This window comes from Ictidomys tridecemlineatus, chromosome 14 (assembly GCF_052094955.1).
Source record: "Ictidomys tridecemlineatus isolate mIctTri1 chromosome 14, mIctTri1.hap1, whole genome shotgun sequence".
Classification (NCBI taxonomy): domain Eukaryota; kingdom Metazoa; phylum Chordata; class Mammalia; order Rodentia; family Sciuridae; genus Ictidomys; species Ictidomys tridecemlineatus.
Genome location: NC_135490.1, coordinates 9011733 through 9027665, shown reverse-complemented (window position 1 = coordinate 9027665; position 15933 = coordinate 9011733). Strand labels below are relative to the sequence as shown.

The 15933-nt window shown below is 41.1% G+C and overlaps 1 protein-coding gene and 1 pseudogene across 1 annotated transcript in view; one reads left to right on the top strand and one right to left on the bottom strand.

The window, feature by feature from the left end:
* Positions 1 to 15933, top strand: part of Ptk2b (protein tyrosine kinase 2 beta) — a 127490-nt gene that overhangs the window by 1931 nt on the left and 109626 nt on the right. The window lies entirely within an intron of this gene.
* Positions 7137 to 9096, bottom strand: LOC120892368 (centromere protein N pseudogene; annotated as a pseudogene).

Sequence of the window (15933 nt, the reverse complement as noted above, 5' to 3'; positions counted from 1 at the left end):
GAAAGGTAACATTAATTGCTCCAAGTGTATACCAGATCAGACACTGAAACTGTCTAATTCTTTACATAATTTCAGGTAGGAGTGACAAAGATTTTATCTAGAGATCAGAGAAAAGATCTCTAGATAAATTTCGGTGACTATAACAGTCTGTCACCAACTTTTCTTTCAGTAGAAACACTTTATTCAGAGGTATTTATTAAATTTCATGTCCTCAGTATAGTAACTAAACTACTACAGTAATCTACAAAGTTCTCATTTTCTCTAACTCCCCCTACCACATGTCCCAAGCCAGGCACAGCTATATTTCCAAACTCCTTGCCATCATCTTGTAAATCTATATAGAGAGCAACATTTTTTTAAATGTTGTTAGGGTATAAAGAGAAGAAAGACTAATGTTTTCTGTTGCTATAATTGAGTACCACAGACTGGGAAATTTATCGAGAATATAGATTCTTTAGCTTACAATTCTGGGGGCTGAGAAGTCCAAATTCTGGAAGCATGGTGCCAGCCTGATAAGGGGCCTCTTACTGCATTTTAACATGGCAGAGGGAAGCAGGGCACACATACCAGTAATCCCAGTGACTCAGGAGGCTGAGGCAGGATTGTGGGTTCAAAGCCAGCCTCAGCAACTCTGCAAGGCCCTAAGCAGCTTAGTGAGACCTTGTCTTACCAAAAAAAAAAAAAAAAAAAAAAAAAAAGCTGGGGGTGTGGCTCAGTGGTTAAGCATCCTGGATTCAATCCCTGGTTCCAAAAAAAAAAAAGTGGCAGAGGACATCACATGGCCTGATAGCTCAGATCTCTTCATCTTATAAAATCCTTATCTAATCTGAATTACCTACCAAAGGTGCATCTTCAAATAACATTGGCATATGAATTTAGAGATTAAGTTTCCAACACAGGAAATTTTAGAGGACACATTCAAACAGAACAGAGAAGAATGTCCTCTTTTCTTTTTAAAGCAGTGAACTAGAAAGTAACTACTGCAAATAAAAGGAAGAGATTGATTACATAAAAAAGCAAACCCTAACTATATGCTGCCTACAGGGAACGCACTTTACACATAACATACAAATAAAAGTACAAGGAAGGAAAAAGATAGACCATGTTACTGCCAATCAAAAGAAAGCTAGCATGGATGTGTGTATATATAGGACACAGCAGCTTTCAGATCAAAAAATTATTACAAGGATAAGGAACCCAGATGCTGAACAAGGAAGGTAGTGGCAGGGCTAACAATAGCACCTTCAGGGACAGCCAGCCAGAGCTGCGGACCTAATGGAGCTCTTTCATCTGTTCTCAAGGACATCTTGGTGGACAGCATTTTAGTCTGAAACTTGGGGAGAAATAGTGATGACTTAGACCTTGGACCTTCTCTGAGGACTACACCATGGAAACATGGAAGATATGGGGCTCCTAGTTGATCTGAATAAATGCAGGGATACCTTCCATGACAAATATGAGTGTTTGGGGCTGGGATTGTGGCTCCATGGTAGAGCGCTCACCTAGCACGTGTGAGGCCCTGGGTTCGATCCTCAACACCACATTAAAAAATTAAAGATACTGTGTCCAACTACAACTAAAAAAAAAAAAAAAAGAAAGAAATATGAATGTTTAATGTGAATGACAAGGGAAATATCAGCATAATAAACTGCTTGCCTCCAGATTTGGCTATAGATATCTTTTATTTTATCCATATGTTTTTCATTTCTTGATCATTTATCATCTTTTAAGATATGCATTTGTAATATGTGACATGAAATATTTTAATAAAGGGATGGATTATCTCATAACAGGAAATCTGGAGGCAAAAAGGCCTCAGGGTTGGTTATGTCAGTTCCCTGGATTCTTCTCATCTTTCTAGTCTGCCTGTGGCTCTTCAGGTTAGATAAATAATAAAATGATAGCAGCAGCTCCAGGCATCTTATCCTGATATGAATCAATGACAAGAAATTGAATTGACCTATTTGTTCCCAGTTATGTCTCATTTCTAGAGCTAAGAAACCTTTCCTAAAACCATCTAGAAGACTTCCTCTCATACCTTATTGTCCCGAACTAGGTCACATGCCTGCCTCTAAATTCGTCATTGGTAAGGGGAGTCAGATCTGTATGATTAACTTCAAATTGCTGGATTGACCCAAGTCACACTGCAGTAAGAAAAGGAATAAAGATATGTAGAAAGGAGATAAAAGAAAAGGAAAAAAACTATAATTGTATATCTGAAAGCTCTATGGTCAGATTTACTCCCCAAACCTGTTTTTTTTTTTTCCCTCCAGGAAAAAAAAAATTTGAGAAATCTACAAATCTTAGGGTTACTATAAATTCACTCATCTGTGAAAACTGTCTCATTCTGATTAAAGCTGAAGGTCACTACACATGTATTTTCAGATTAGATAAAGCAAAAGTGGGTATATTTTAAGGCACATCCCACATGTTATCTAAATAAGAGACAATATCAAACTGAAGATCCCAGGAGAAGACAAGACTACCATGAACATCTTGCAATCCATGATCAAAGTACTGAATTCACCAGACTGAAGTCATTTCCATATACCTTCCCATGCCTACTCCTACAAAGTTTCCCGTAAAAGAAGAGACCGGGATCCCCAAAGCACTTCTTGCTCTTGAGAGAGTCTGCACTGTGCTCTAAGAATGCGTGTCTTTCCTTTTGCCTTTCAAATAAAGCTCTTCTTCTTTACTAAAACCTGATGTGTCCTTCAATACTTTTAGGTGATGTGTCAAGAACCTAGAAGGTTCGAATAGGCATCTCTGCCCCTGGATAGACCTCTTTGAACCCCCTTATGGTGACAACATGATGAGGGGGTGGTCATTGAAAAGTGTTCACTTACTATGAAAGAGAGAAAAATCACTTTTATGCAGGTTTTAGTATTTACTTAAGGGGTGTTTCCCTTAAAAGCTCATGTGAAAAACAATGCAAGAATTTTCAGAGGTGAATTGATTAGATTATGATTGTGACCTAACCAGTGAATTAATCAACTAATATGGATTAACTAAATATTAACTGTAGGCAGGTGACTAGAGGAGGTAGGCCACTGGGAAATGCCTCTGGGGGGTTACATTTTTCCTTGGTGTCCTTTCTTTCTGCTCCCTAGTTGATATGTCCTGAGCAGCTTTCCTCCACCATGCCCTTATGCCATGATGTTTTGCCTCATGTTGGGCCCAAAGCTATGGATTCAGCTGACCATGAACTGAACTTCTGAAACCATGAGCCAAAATAAACTTTCTTCTCTATGTTCTTGTCAGGTCTTTTGGTCTCAGTAATGAAAAGCTAACTAAAATAGAAATTGGTACCAAGAAGTGGGGTCATGCTATGACTAACCTGACTATGTGTTTGAAAAGCCTTTGGAACTGGTTTGCAGGTGGGGGAACTTTGAAACATTTTGAGATGCAAGCTAGAGATGCTTTAGAATGTTGTAAATGGAGCTTAATGGGTTATTCTGGTAGAAGCTTAGAATGTTGTTAGGACTATATATACTGAGCTCATGATGTTTCAGAGAAGAGAACTCTATTGGAAATTGGGCTGGAAACCATTCATGTTGCATTCTGGCAAAAAACTTATCTACATTTTGCCCATGTCTTGAGACTTTCTGTAAAGCTGAATTTAAAGGTGATCAACTAATTAATCTGGCAGAGAAAAATTCCAAGTGTATACCAGATCAGACACTAAAACTGTCTAATTCTTTACATAATTTCAGGAAGGAGTGACAAAGATTTATCTAGAGATCAGGGAAAAGAAATTTTGGTGACTATAACAGTCTCACCAACTTTTCTTTCAGTAGAAACACTTCATTCAGAGGTACTTATTAAATTTCAAGGGGGCTGGGGATGTGGCTCAAGCGGTAGCGCGCTTGCCTAGCATGCGTGCGGCCTGGGTTCGATCCTCAGCAGCACCACATACCAACAAAGATGTTGTGTCCGCCAAGAACTAAGAAAAAATAAATAAATGTTAAAATTCTCTCTCTCTCTCTGTCCCCCTCTGTCTCTCTCTCTCTCTTAAAAAAAAAAAATTAAATTTCAAATCCTCAGTAGTAGCAAGTCCTTCAGGGGTAGTATGAACATTGCTGTTGGCTTTTAGCCAAGTTACTATGATAATCAGGAACAGAAAGATTGGAAAATCTTGCAGTTTGGCTGTGTGAGTAAAATTGGGGCTAATGAAAGTGTGTTTGTTAAAGAGAACATAACCATTAAAGAAATACCAAGTACTTTATCCAGAAACAATTAGAAAGGTGGCTTGAGGACATCTCAGGAATTGATAAGACCACAGCCATCTCAGGCTCAAGAGTATAAAAGTATAAAATTGTTTTGATAAAGACAATGAGGCACCCTGCTTGTACAGGGCCTAGGAAATGTTTTCACCATAGTCAGCCACCCAGGCCCTCAGAGGATGCTGCAGCCATGGCTCCTACTTGAGATGATGGTGGACCTTGGCATCATCCATGTGGTGCTGGATCTGCAGGATGCTGGAGTTTAAGAGCTTCTGCTGGGATTTCAAAGGAAGGCCCGGGAAGCCAGGCAAAGTGTAGCAGGGTCATATCCCTGTGGGCTGCCCCTGAGGAGGTGATGCATAAAGATGTGAGAAGGAAGCCAAAGCTGCAGTGAAGACCCTTGGGATTAAGAGATGTCAGTAACACAGGACACCTACTGAAGGGAGCTGCAGGAATCAAGCAGAAACAAGCCAAGAGAAAGGCCACGTGGGCACGACCAGCAAGGCCATGTGGTGAAGTTACACAAGCCCTTCAGAGAAACAGTAAAGCACCCTGTCCCCAGATGCTGGATGTGGAGCGACAGGACTTGTTTGTTCAGCTTTTGTTTAGATTTCGATCTTGCTTCAGTCCTGTCCCTTCCTTCTATACCTCTGTTTCTTTCTTGTGGAATGGAGATTATTATGGTTTGGATGTGAGGTGTCCCCCCAAAAGCTCATGAGACGATGTGAGAAGGTTCAGAGGAGAAATAATTGGGTATGAGAGCTTTAACCCAGTGAATTGATCCCCTAATGGATTAGCTGAGTGGTAACTGAAGGCAGGAAGGGTGTGGCTGGAGGAGGTGGGCACTAGGGGTGTAACTTTGGGGTATATATTTTGTATCTGGTGAGTGGAGTCAGAGTCAGTCTCTCTCTCTTTCTCTCTGTCTCTCTCTCTCTGTCTCTCTCTGTCTCTCTCTCTCTCTCTCTCTCTCTCTCTCTCTCCCTCCCTCCCCCCTCTCTTTCTCCTCTCTGATCTTCCTATGAGCTGCTTATCTCTGCCACTCTTCCGCCATGATGTCCTGCCTCACCTCGAGCCCTGAGGAATGGAGTTGGCTGTCTGTATTCCAAGACCTCTGAATCTGTGAGCCCCCAAATCAACTTTTCCTACACTAAAATTATTCTTGTCAGGTTTTATAGTCGCAGCAGCAAAAAAAGCTAACTAAAACAGGAATGTTTACTCTGTGCCACTATATTGGATATATATAATATCCAATTTGCTCTTTATTGGGGAAAACATCCGTGAGTTTGCCTTGAGTCTCGGATGAGATTTTGGACTTGGACTTTGGGGTATTTCTGGAACTCTCAAGACTATGGAGACTCTTGGAAATGGTCTAAATGTGTTTTGCATTGTGAGATGGGCATGAGTATGGGGGTGTAATGTCATGATTGTGATATGAGGTATCCCCCAAAAGTTCATGTGTGAGACAATACAAGAATCTTCAGAGGTAAAATGATTAGATTATGAAAGGTATAACCTAATCAGTGTATTACTCCACTAACATGGTGGTCACTACAGGCAGGTAGGTATGGCTGGAGGAAGAGTCACTGAGAGTATGCCTCTGGGGTTTATATTTTGTGAGCACATCTCTTTGCTTCCTTGATGTCATGTCACATCCTAAGCTGCTTCCCTCGGCCATGCTCTTCTGCCATAATGTTCTGCCTCACCTGGGGCGTACAGCAATGGAGTAAGCTAACCATTGACTGAACCTCTGAAACCCTGAGCCAAAATAAACATTTCCTCCTCAAAGTTGGTCTTGTCAGGTTTTTGGTCACAGTGATGAAAAGGCTAACTAACACAGCAGGCAACTACAGGCTCAGGACAGTTGCCAATGTTTACAAATTGGAAGATTTCACATAAAAATTTATAGTTCTACCTTTGCACCTTTGCTATTTTTTTCATTTTTAGATTTTTAATTGAGATAAAACAGCAAAAATTTATCATCTTAATCATTTTTAAGTATGTAGTTTGGTGGTATTATTTTCTCATTCTATGCAACTGGTCTCCAGAACTTTTCACCTTGCAAAAATTTTCACCAAAACCCATTAACCAACTCCCCAATTTCCCTTTCCCACAGCACCCAGAGACAACCATTCTACTTTTTGTCTCTAAGAATTTGACCATTGTAACTCACATAAGTGGAATTTATGTTATTTATTTTTTTGTGTCTGGTTTATTTCACTTAGCACAATGTCCTCAAAGTTCATCCATGCTGTAGCCCCTATTGTTTTATCATAGACTGAATAATATTCTGTTGTATGATATATGAAATCAGACTCCCACATGCAGTTTATCCACTCGTCTGTTGATGGACACTTGGGTTGCTACCCATTGTGATTAATGCTGCTATGTGTTTGGGTATATAGATGTCTCTTTGGGACCCAGTTTTCAATTCTTTTGGGTATATGCCCAGAAGTGGAATTACTAAATCATACAGTAATTCTATTTTTACTTTTTTGAGTAACCGCCATCCTGTTTTCCATAGTGACTGCCTTATTTTTCATTCCAATTGCTTCACATCCTTGCCAACATATATTACTTTGCAGTTTTTTTCCATAGTAGCCATCTTTTAATGAGAATAAGGTGATATTTCATTGTGGTTTTGAGTTGCATTTTCCTAGTGATTAGTGATTCTGAACATCTTTTTAAATACTTCTTGGCATTTAGAAATCATATTTAGAGAAATGTCTATTTGAGTGTTTTGCCCATTTTTAATTGGATTATTTGATTTTTTTTACCAGATTTTCAGTATCTTTAATCACAAATCAGTATTATAATGGTCAGTTTGGATGTAATACCTATGATAAAATAATTATGAAAAGTATTGTATTTACAGTAAAACAATTGTTTTATATAAATGAGTCATTGGATATGTAACTTCCTTCAGTAACAACTGAGTGGACCCAATTCTACTCTCTAAATGGACCAATTTTATGATTCTCCTGGAAGTTTTGAGTTGGGCATAGTTCCTTGGTGTTCATTTCAAGTGATCAAAGCTTAAAAGAAAATCCCTAGAAACCAATAATTGGAACTAGACCTCCTTAGGATGGAGTAGAGGTAAGAGTGGGGGAAAAGGACACTAGATATGATGCCAACAGGATGATGCCATCTGCTTGGCTTCAGAGCATTCTGCACTCAAGGTCAATCCAGAGCCTATACATGTATTGTCACCTCTCAAATGCCCACAACTGCTATATTTATCAGGAAAATGAGAGAGGGGGCCCAAGGAAGAATCAGTCCCAACAATCATATGAACACTTCTAAATTTTCAATACCAAGGATTAATTTCTGAAGTATAAGCTTATAACCAGAAGCTGTCCAGTTAGCCATTAACTGGAATGCATGTGCATCATCGCCAAGGAGCCCTTGGGCTTACAAAACCATATACATCTTATTTGTCTCTGATTTTAAAATAATCCATTCCCTTGTTGGGTATGCAGGTAAGCAGTGGATAAAGTGGTACATCTGCAATACCAGCTGGTGCTAAGGATTTCAATGCTTCCAAAAATGTGACCTAGAGAAATTTATTAGGCACCAGACGGGTTCTTTCCTCTAAGTCAAGATGCCCCCATTTAAGTCACTTTTGAACTCTGTTTCAAGCTTACATTATGCAAATTCTAGTTGTGGTTGAGGACAGTCTCCAAAAGTTTTCTTTTTCTTTGGACTCTGTCTTTTTCTACTGTGTTTTCCTGAATGATCCTTGAATCCATATTTACATCTAGTCCCAGTCATCTTTCCTGTAGAGGTGTTGTAGAGTTGTGATTTTCAAAGGTCTTATTATACTGTTAAAAACAATAGTCTGAGAGAGTCCAGGTATCGACTTCTCAGGTCCACTTTCACCATCTGATGGTGTTTGCTAGCAACTGCCAGTGCCTGACCCAGAGGGCAAAATGTTCTTTAGCAGGGAGGAGGGGAAGGCGTAGAGAGTCTGCGGGTAATGCAGCATGGTTGTGGGTTGGTACTGATTTGGCTTTGTACACCTTGTTCCCCAGGCAATTCAGACTGCATTCTCTTCAGCATCTCTGAAGCTGACCGTCACATTTTTCAATGCTCTCTGAAGAATTTTCTTGAATGAATGTTTGAATTGTTCCACATCAAAAAGATCAATGTCTTCATCTGGTTCTGTACTCATCTGAGTTTGAGTACTTCCCAAACTTTTTGGTGCCAATGAACTTGAGTATAAATGACATCTGCAAGGGCTGCCTCCTTGAGACTCAAATACTTCTCACACAGCAGAACCAAGTCTTGAACGAGACATTCCTTTCTCTGATGGAACTTATGGTCTGCAGTTGGTTAACAGATTAAAAAAAAAATCCCAAGCTTTTAAGATTCTCATCATTTCATACATGGGGATTTTCAAGATGGTCCTCCTGATAAACTGGGTAACAGTCTCTTCCATCTCTTGGGCACGAACCCCATCTCCAGCAGTGCCCTTAGCAATGGTGCCCACCAAGGCACCTTCAAAGCCACCAATGGCAATTCCCAACACCCTAAGGCTCCAGGGTATAAGGTCCCACAAGGGCCAAGATGGTAGTCTGTTGTTGAGTAAGAGATCTTTATGTATTCTAGATTTTACCCCATGTCAGATATATGATTCCATATTAACTCCACATCAAATATTTTCTCCCATTCCATTGGTTGTCTTTTTGGTCTGATACTTGTGTCCTTTGATGAACATTTTTAAGTTTGATGTATTCCAACTTATCTTTTTTATTTTATTGCCTCCGCTTTTGATGTCATATCTAAGAAAACATTGCCAAATCCATTGTCATGAGATTTTCTCCCTCCATTTCCTTCTAAGAGTTTTATTGTTTGACATCTTACATTTAGGTTTTTGATCCATTTTGAGTTATATTTTGTATTTGGAATAAGGAAGATACACAAATTAATTATTTTACATATGGCTATCCAGTTTTCTTTTTAAAAATTTATTCTTTCTAGATATATATGAGTATATTTTGACATATTATACATGCAAGGAGTATAACTTATTCTAATTAGAATCCCATTCTTGTGGCTTTACATGATATGGAGTTAATACTGATCATGTATTCATATATGACCATAGGAAAGTTATGTCCAATTCATTCTACTGTATTTTCTATTCTCTCTCCCCTATTCATTCCCCTTTGTCTAATCCAATGAACTTCCATTTTTCCCCTCCCTACTCTTCCTTGTTGTGGGTTAACATTCACGTTGTCAGAGAGATCATCCTTTCCCCATTGTGTGGTCTTAGCACCTTAGTTAGAATCATTGACCACATAGATTATAAGTGTTTATTTCTGGGCTCCTTATCCTTTCCCGTTGGTTTGTATATCTGACCTCATTCCAGGAGTATATAGTTTTGATTGCTGTAACTTTATAGTAATTTTTGAAATCTGAAAGTGTGAGGGCTTCAGTGGTGTTTGGGTTTTATAGATTATTTTGTCTATTTGGGACCCCTTGATATTCCATATAAATTTTAGGGTTATTTTTCGATCTTTGCTTAAAATGCTACTGAGATTTTACCAGGTTATGGGGTCCTGCAAGGGACTGCATTCAGTCTATTAGTTGCTTTGAACAATGCTGACCTCTTAACCATATTAAGTCTCCAGTCTACAAACACAGTATGTCATCCCATTTTTCTAGAATTTCTTTCAGCAGTGTTTTATTGTACTCAGAGCACAAGTCTTTCACTTCCTTGGATAAGTTTATTTTTAAGTATTTTGTTCTTTTTGACGCTATTGTAAATGAAATTGTTTTCATAATTTCCTTTTCAGATAGTTCATTGTCCACTTTGCTTTTATTTAAAAAGAAGAAGAAAATCTGGCTCCATCAGCTGACATTCCTGCATGGCAGCAGGTTTTGAGCTGATCAGCAGCTGCTCCTTGTAGGAGGACATTTGTTCTCCAGTTTGCTACAGCCCCTGTCTGGCCAGCTTCCCCTCACATTCCCTGCCTGCCCCCTGCAGGCATTTGTGCCTTCTACCCCTTATTTAGATCATCCACAGCGGTGGGTACACACTGCTGCTATCCATTAGGAAGGAGCTAGAGTGGTGGAACACTCTGGAACAGGCAGGCACCTTGACAACTGAACAAAACAAAATCAAATCTGATTTTCCATGCTCCTGAAATGATCTGTAAGCACCCAATTAATTTATTGCAACCATTCAGAATAGAAAAACTTCAGAAACATATTATGTGTGTTTTTCTGTACAACAGAATGCAGGATACAAAACTATTCTTTGTGATTTAACAAAATAGACAGTAATGACCCCATCCTGTGCTGGGTGATAAACTCCCTCAGGAGTTAGTGAACTATGTAGAGTTGTTTATCATTGCCTCGTAAATGGCCACAGACACGCGTGTTCCAGGCTCTTGCATTTGCTAGGGAATTTTTGTTTTTCTTCCCTTCCTAGAGGTTCTTGCTACCAGCAGTACATCTGCCTGTAGCAGTCTGCCTCCGCTTAGTAGCTGATGCTTTCAGCACACTGTGGGCTGGGACCAGGCAGCGAGGTTTACTAGAACTGTCAGAGTCAACAGTGGCAAAACAAGTTTCCTGTAGTCTCATCATTGCTTCACAGCTTACCCATGAGGTGGGGTAACAGAAGAGCCCACCCACAGATGAGGTAAGGGACTGAGAGTCAAGAAGACCAAAGCCACAGAAGTCATAGAGCTGACTTGGAGCAGGCAGGACCCTGCAGCTACAGTCCTCTGGCCAGCTGGGGAGCCACAGGGCTGGAGGCACTGCCCATCACTATGGGAGGCACTTGACCTCTTGGCACTGAGCGCACTCTGTCTGTTCTTTAATGGAGAAATAAAAAGCACTTCTGCCTTTTCTGTATCCCTCTCCCTCTTGGGGGCCCAAATCAACAGCTCAGCAGCTTAAATACATTTTCACTTTTCCCAAGGAATTTCATTTTCGATTACATCCACGAGGCACCCCCTCCCCTTCATTGCTCTGTGGGAAGATTTTTGCTTTGTTCATTTATTTTAGATTTTTCATTGTGAACATTTTAAAATACATTCAATATTTGGAAAAGACCAGGATAATTAACCCCAAATGCCCATCATTCATTTTCAACTTTGCTGTTTTCTTTCGTCTCCCCCCTCCACCTTTTTCTTTCGTTCCCCTGAAGCCAGAGAGGTGGAACATTTTAAAATAACATTGTTTTGTTTTCAGGAACCCATTTTTAACAACAGGCCATAATCTCCATGGATTGTCATGTATGAGTTATAGTACTAGCAAAGAAATGTACATGCACCACTTCTCATCCTTTTAACAACCCTCAAAGGTAAATCCCCTTTTAGTAGACGAGGACATTGAGGTTCTGCCTTAATGTGTGGCTAGAACAAAGGCTACATGATGGTGTATTAGTTGGGTAACTCTGAAGGAAAAAGCAACAACATTGTTTTCTTCTTTCTACTCTCAGACCCCACACACCAGTCACTTTGGACAGCAGGTGTTAAGTCTCCCTACCAACAACCATTCTCTGATGTAGGACACCAACTGGATGTCCTCTAGTTCAACCCAATGTTGATGCTCACTAACTGGAGATAAAACCAGATCCCGAAGGTTGAGCTCTGGGACACGCAAGACTGCTCCCATTTTAGATGCCCAGCTGCAAGTCCCAGGTTGTGGCCCATGATTCTGACTGTAGACCAGGGCTCCTATGATCCTTCTCCATGTGTTCCATTAATTTGCTAGAGGAGCTCACAGGACCCAGGGACTTCCATTTGCCCATTTATTGTAAAAGATAATACCAAGAATACAGATGAACAGCCAGATGAAAGAAATGTGAAGAGGCACAAGAGAGGAAGTGTGGACATTCTAGGCCCTCTTTGGGATGCCACCCTCCAGCACCTCTGTGTGTTCACCTACCTGGAGGCTCTCTGTCTTTTTGAGTGTTTAGGGAGCTTCATAGGCATGATCAATTCCATCAACCAGTTACAACGGCCCCAGGTGATCACCTCAACTTTTCTCTCCTATCCAGAGGCTGGGGGAGGGCACCCAATGTCCATCCTTCTATCCTGCCTCAGTCTTTCTGGATATAGCCCCCATCCTGCATTTATTTAGGGGCCTCCTACCACTAGTTGTCCCGTTTGTATACAAAAGACACTTATTATTTTGGAGATTCCAATGGTTTTTAGGAGCAATGAGCCAGGAACCCCTGGGATACCAAATACGTATTTCTTACTTCACAGTATCACAGATGCAGTTCCGGCTATATAACAGAAAGGTCCCAAATGTAGTATCCTGAGCATGTTAAATGTTTCTCTCTTTTAAAAGTTCACCTAGGTCCAGATCTTGCCCAGGGTGAGCATGTGGCTGGGTAGGGACCCAGATCTCATCTCACCTCACTCAGCCATTCTCAACATCATAGACCAAGATAGCTGCTCCAGGTTTTCTTGTCAGCTGGAGGTGGAGAAGGGAATATTGGACAGTGTGCCCATTCCCTTGAAGGGCATGATCCTTAGGTTTCATGCATAGTTTCTACTCACCAACCACTGTCCTGCATTCATCACATGATCACACCTGTGAGGGAGACTGGGAAATGTAGTCCAGATTTTGGGTAGGCTGTGACCTAACAAAAATTTAAAATTCAATTATTAAAGGGAAGGGAAAGAAAATGGATACTGGAGATTAGCAAGCAGTACTTTCATGAGTGGGATAAAAGGGTTCTTTTCAAGTTCAGAATGTGGTTTTGAGTTCTTTATTTTGGACTCAATTGTGGCCCATTTTACTAAACTCAGTGGTTTCTGGTTAAACTGGAGATAGGCATCCCTCGATTAGGGACTTGAATCATTTTGCCCTTGTCTCCATGAGTATTTGCTTTGTGCATTTCTGTTCAGAACATTTATAACTATACTTTCCTTTTAGAATAAAATTTATTCTAATAGTAAATTTACATTATGTAAATTAAATTCTCTCACTCTCACTGGAGAGGCTCCAGTTACATAGTAACAGCCCCTCCAATGATGGTTTTAGATTCAGCTCTGCTCTTTCCTACTTTTATGGCCGTGGACACATTTCTCTTCTCCAAGCCTCATTTTTCTTTCTGCAAATAATTCCATCTACCTCAGCTATGGTTGTAGAGGTCAACAGAGGATAAATGAAGGTTCTTAGCACACAGTGAACATTCGGTAAGTTTTATCTGTGTTCAGATATGTGTATAATCTCTCCCACTAACTCTATGCTGTTTAATTCCTATCATTTCTAAAAATAATAACTATAGCATTTTTTAGCATTTTCACAGCTATCATATTTAATTTGTGCTTTACAATACCTATGAAATAGGTAGATGTGTTAGTAAGCTTCCCATCACTGTGACAGAATGCCTGAGAAAAGCAAGGAGGAAAGGTTTATTTGGGCTAATGGTTTCAGAGGCTTCAGTCCGTGGTCAGCTGGCTCCATTACTTTGGACCTGAAGTGAGGCAGAACATCATGGCAGGAGGCTCTATTGGAGGAAAGCTGCTCACCTCCTGGCAGCTGGGAAGCACAGAAAGAGAGAAGGAGACGACTGGGGACAAAGGTCCTCCTCCAAGGACCTACTCCCTCCATTTAGGTTCCACTTTTTACAGTTTCCATCACCTCCCAGCAGTCCCTTCAGCTAGGAATCCCTTCATGGATTGGTGCATTGATGAGATCCAGGCCCTCACGAGCCAATCACTTCCCCAAACTTCCACCCCTGGAGGTTGCTGCATTAGGGATCAAGCCTTCAACACAGGAGCCTTTGGGGGACACTTCCTATCCAAACCATAACAGTAGAGCAGATAATACTATTCTTCTCATCTTCTAGATTAGTAAGTACAGTAGGCCCCCCTTATCCAAGGAGGACATGTTCCAAGATCCCCAGTGGATGCCTGAAATCACAAATAGTGCTAAACCCTATATAACCTTTCTTCCTATCCATACATACATGATACATATGTGAGAAACTTTAATATACACATTAGTTAGGTGAGAGATTAACAATAATAATAAAATAGAACAATTATAACAACACTATAAGAAAAGCTATGAAGGAGAAAGTTATGGTCTCTCAGAATATCTAATCATGTCCTCCTCGTGCTTCTTTTATTGGAAAGTGCAGATAAGGGGCACAATGTGCACAAGCTCAGAGAGTTGGATTCAGTTGCTCAAGGTTGCAGCCTCTTCCCTCTTGGTGGGTCCTTTGTTACCTTAAACCAATCACAAAGCGGCCCTCTCTCAATCCTCCCCCAATTTCCCCATGACAGCCAAGCTCTTCACAAGAGTTGCCAGCATGTGCTACCTCCGTGTCCTCTTTCTGATTCTCATCAGCGCGCCCCATTTAACTTGTGCCTCTGCACAATTGCTCCTGGATAAAGCCTGACTGGCCTCAAGCTCTCTGTTCTTCTGACTCTTGCCCTCAACAATCATCCCTGTGTTTCCAAATGCCATCCCCAAAGTTTGTCACCTGTGCAGGCTCCTCTGGTCTTGATGACTCCCAGGTCAGGGGTGGGAGCAGGTTAGAAGAGCCCTTTCACAGAAGTCCAGACAACAAAGAGGATCTGAGCCAGGGTGGGGATGACGGAATTAGGAAAAAAAAAATTTAAAAAACAATGATGCTTGGAAAGATTCCCACGATGTGGAGACTACATGGCTTTGGGATTCCGAGGGAGTCACGGATTCTAACAGTGGGTGCTTGGGAGACACTCAGGGATAGGACTGCAGGGGAAGCTATTGGGGCGCGTCTGATGCAGGTTGTAGACCTGAGCCTGTAGCGAGGGAGGGACATCTAAACGGAAAGCCCAGTGGCTAAGGAATGTTTGCTCGGAATCCTTTTCCTGACACTTTCTCTGCCTAGTGACGCAGGCACCATCCCCACCAGGGCCTCCCACATTGGCAGCAGAGTAGATAGAAGGAGAAATGTTGCTTCTCCATGATGTCGGTCATTATCACATCTACAAGGAGCCGTGGTAGTGTATTTTAGAGCACCAATATAAAATCATAGAGTTCCTGACAGGTTGTTTAAAGGATAGGGGACAGGTGGAAATGTGTGACCTGTCACCTTTGAATCTTTTGGCTACACAGGAAGAACCTAAGGAGACCTGAAGGAAGAACTGGTCACCTTGGGAGTTTCTCAAGGTCTCTATATTTTAAAAAACCCTATACTCCTATGCTTCTTGGAGCTAGGTTTGGAGCTACAAAGAAGTTCTGAAGAATTGAACAACTGCTGAAAGCAATCTGAAATCTCCCTGAATTAGGTCCAGTAGAGATGAAGTTGTAGTTAACCCCCATGGCCACATAGGGGCAGCACACACAAACGCACCTCTTCATGAAGTGGTCCCATTGGCTTTGGTCTTATTCCCACTGCACCATCTACCCTCCCGCAGACTCTCAGAGCCTCACTCAGGGATCTAACTTTCTTAGCACCTGGCCTTCAGCCTTCAGCCTTGTATGCTAGGATGGGAGGGCCATCTACCTCCTGATGCCCTCTGGAGTCTCCAGGCCGTGTTGTCAGTTACCACCTCAACGTCCCAGCACCTTCCTTCCTACTTTCAGCTTGCCCTATCCACCTGCCTTGTCTCTCCAAGTCCTAGTCAAAGTCTTTGACCTGACAAGCTTTTGACCACTGGCAGCCATAGCTTTATCTTTAAGACTGCAAGTGATTGCACAGAGTGTGACAAATCTGTGAGCATAATGACTAAGGAGAGGAATCCAGCAGCTGCAT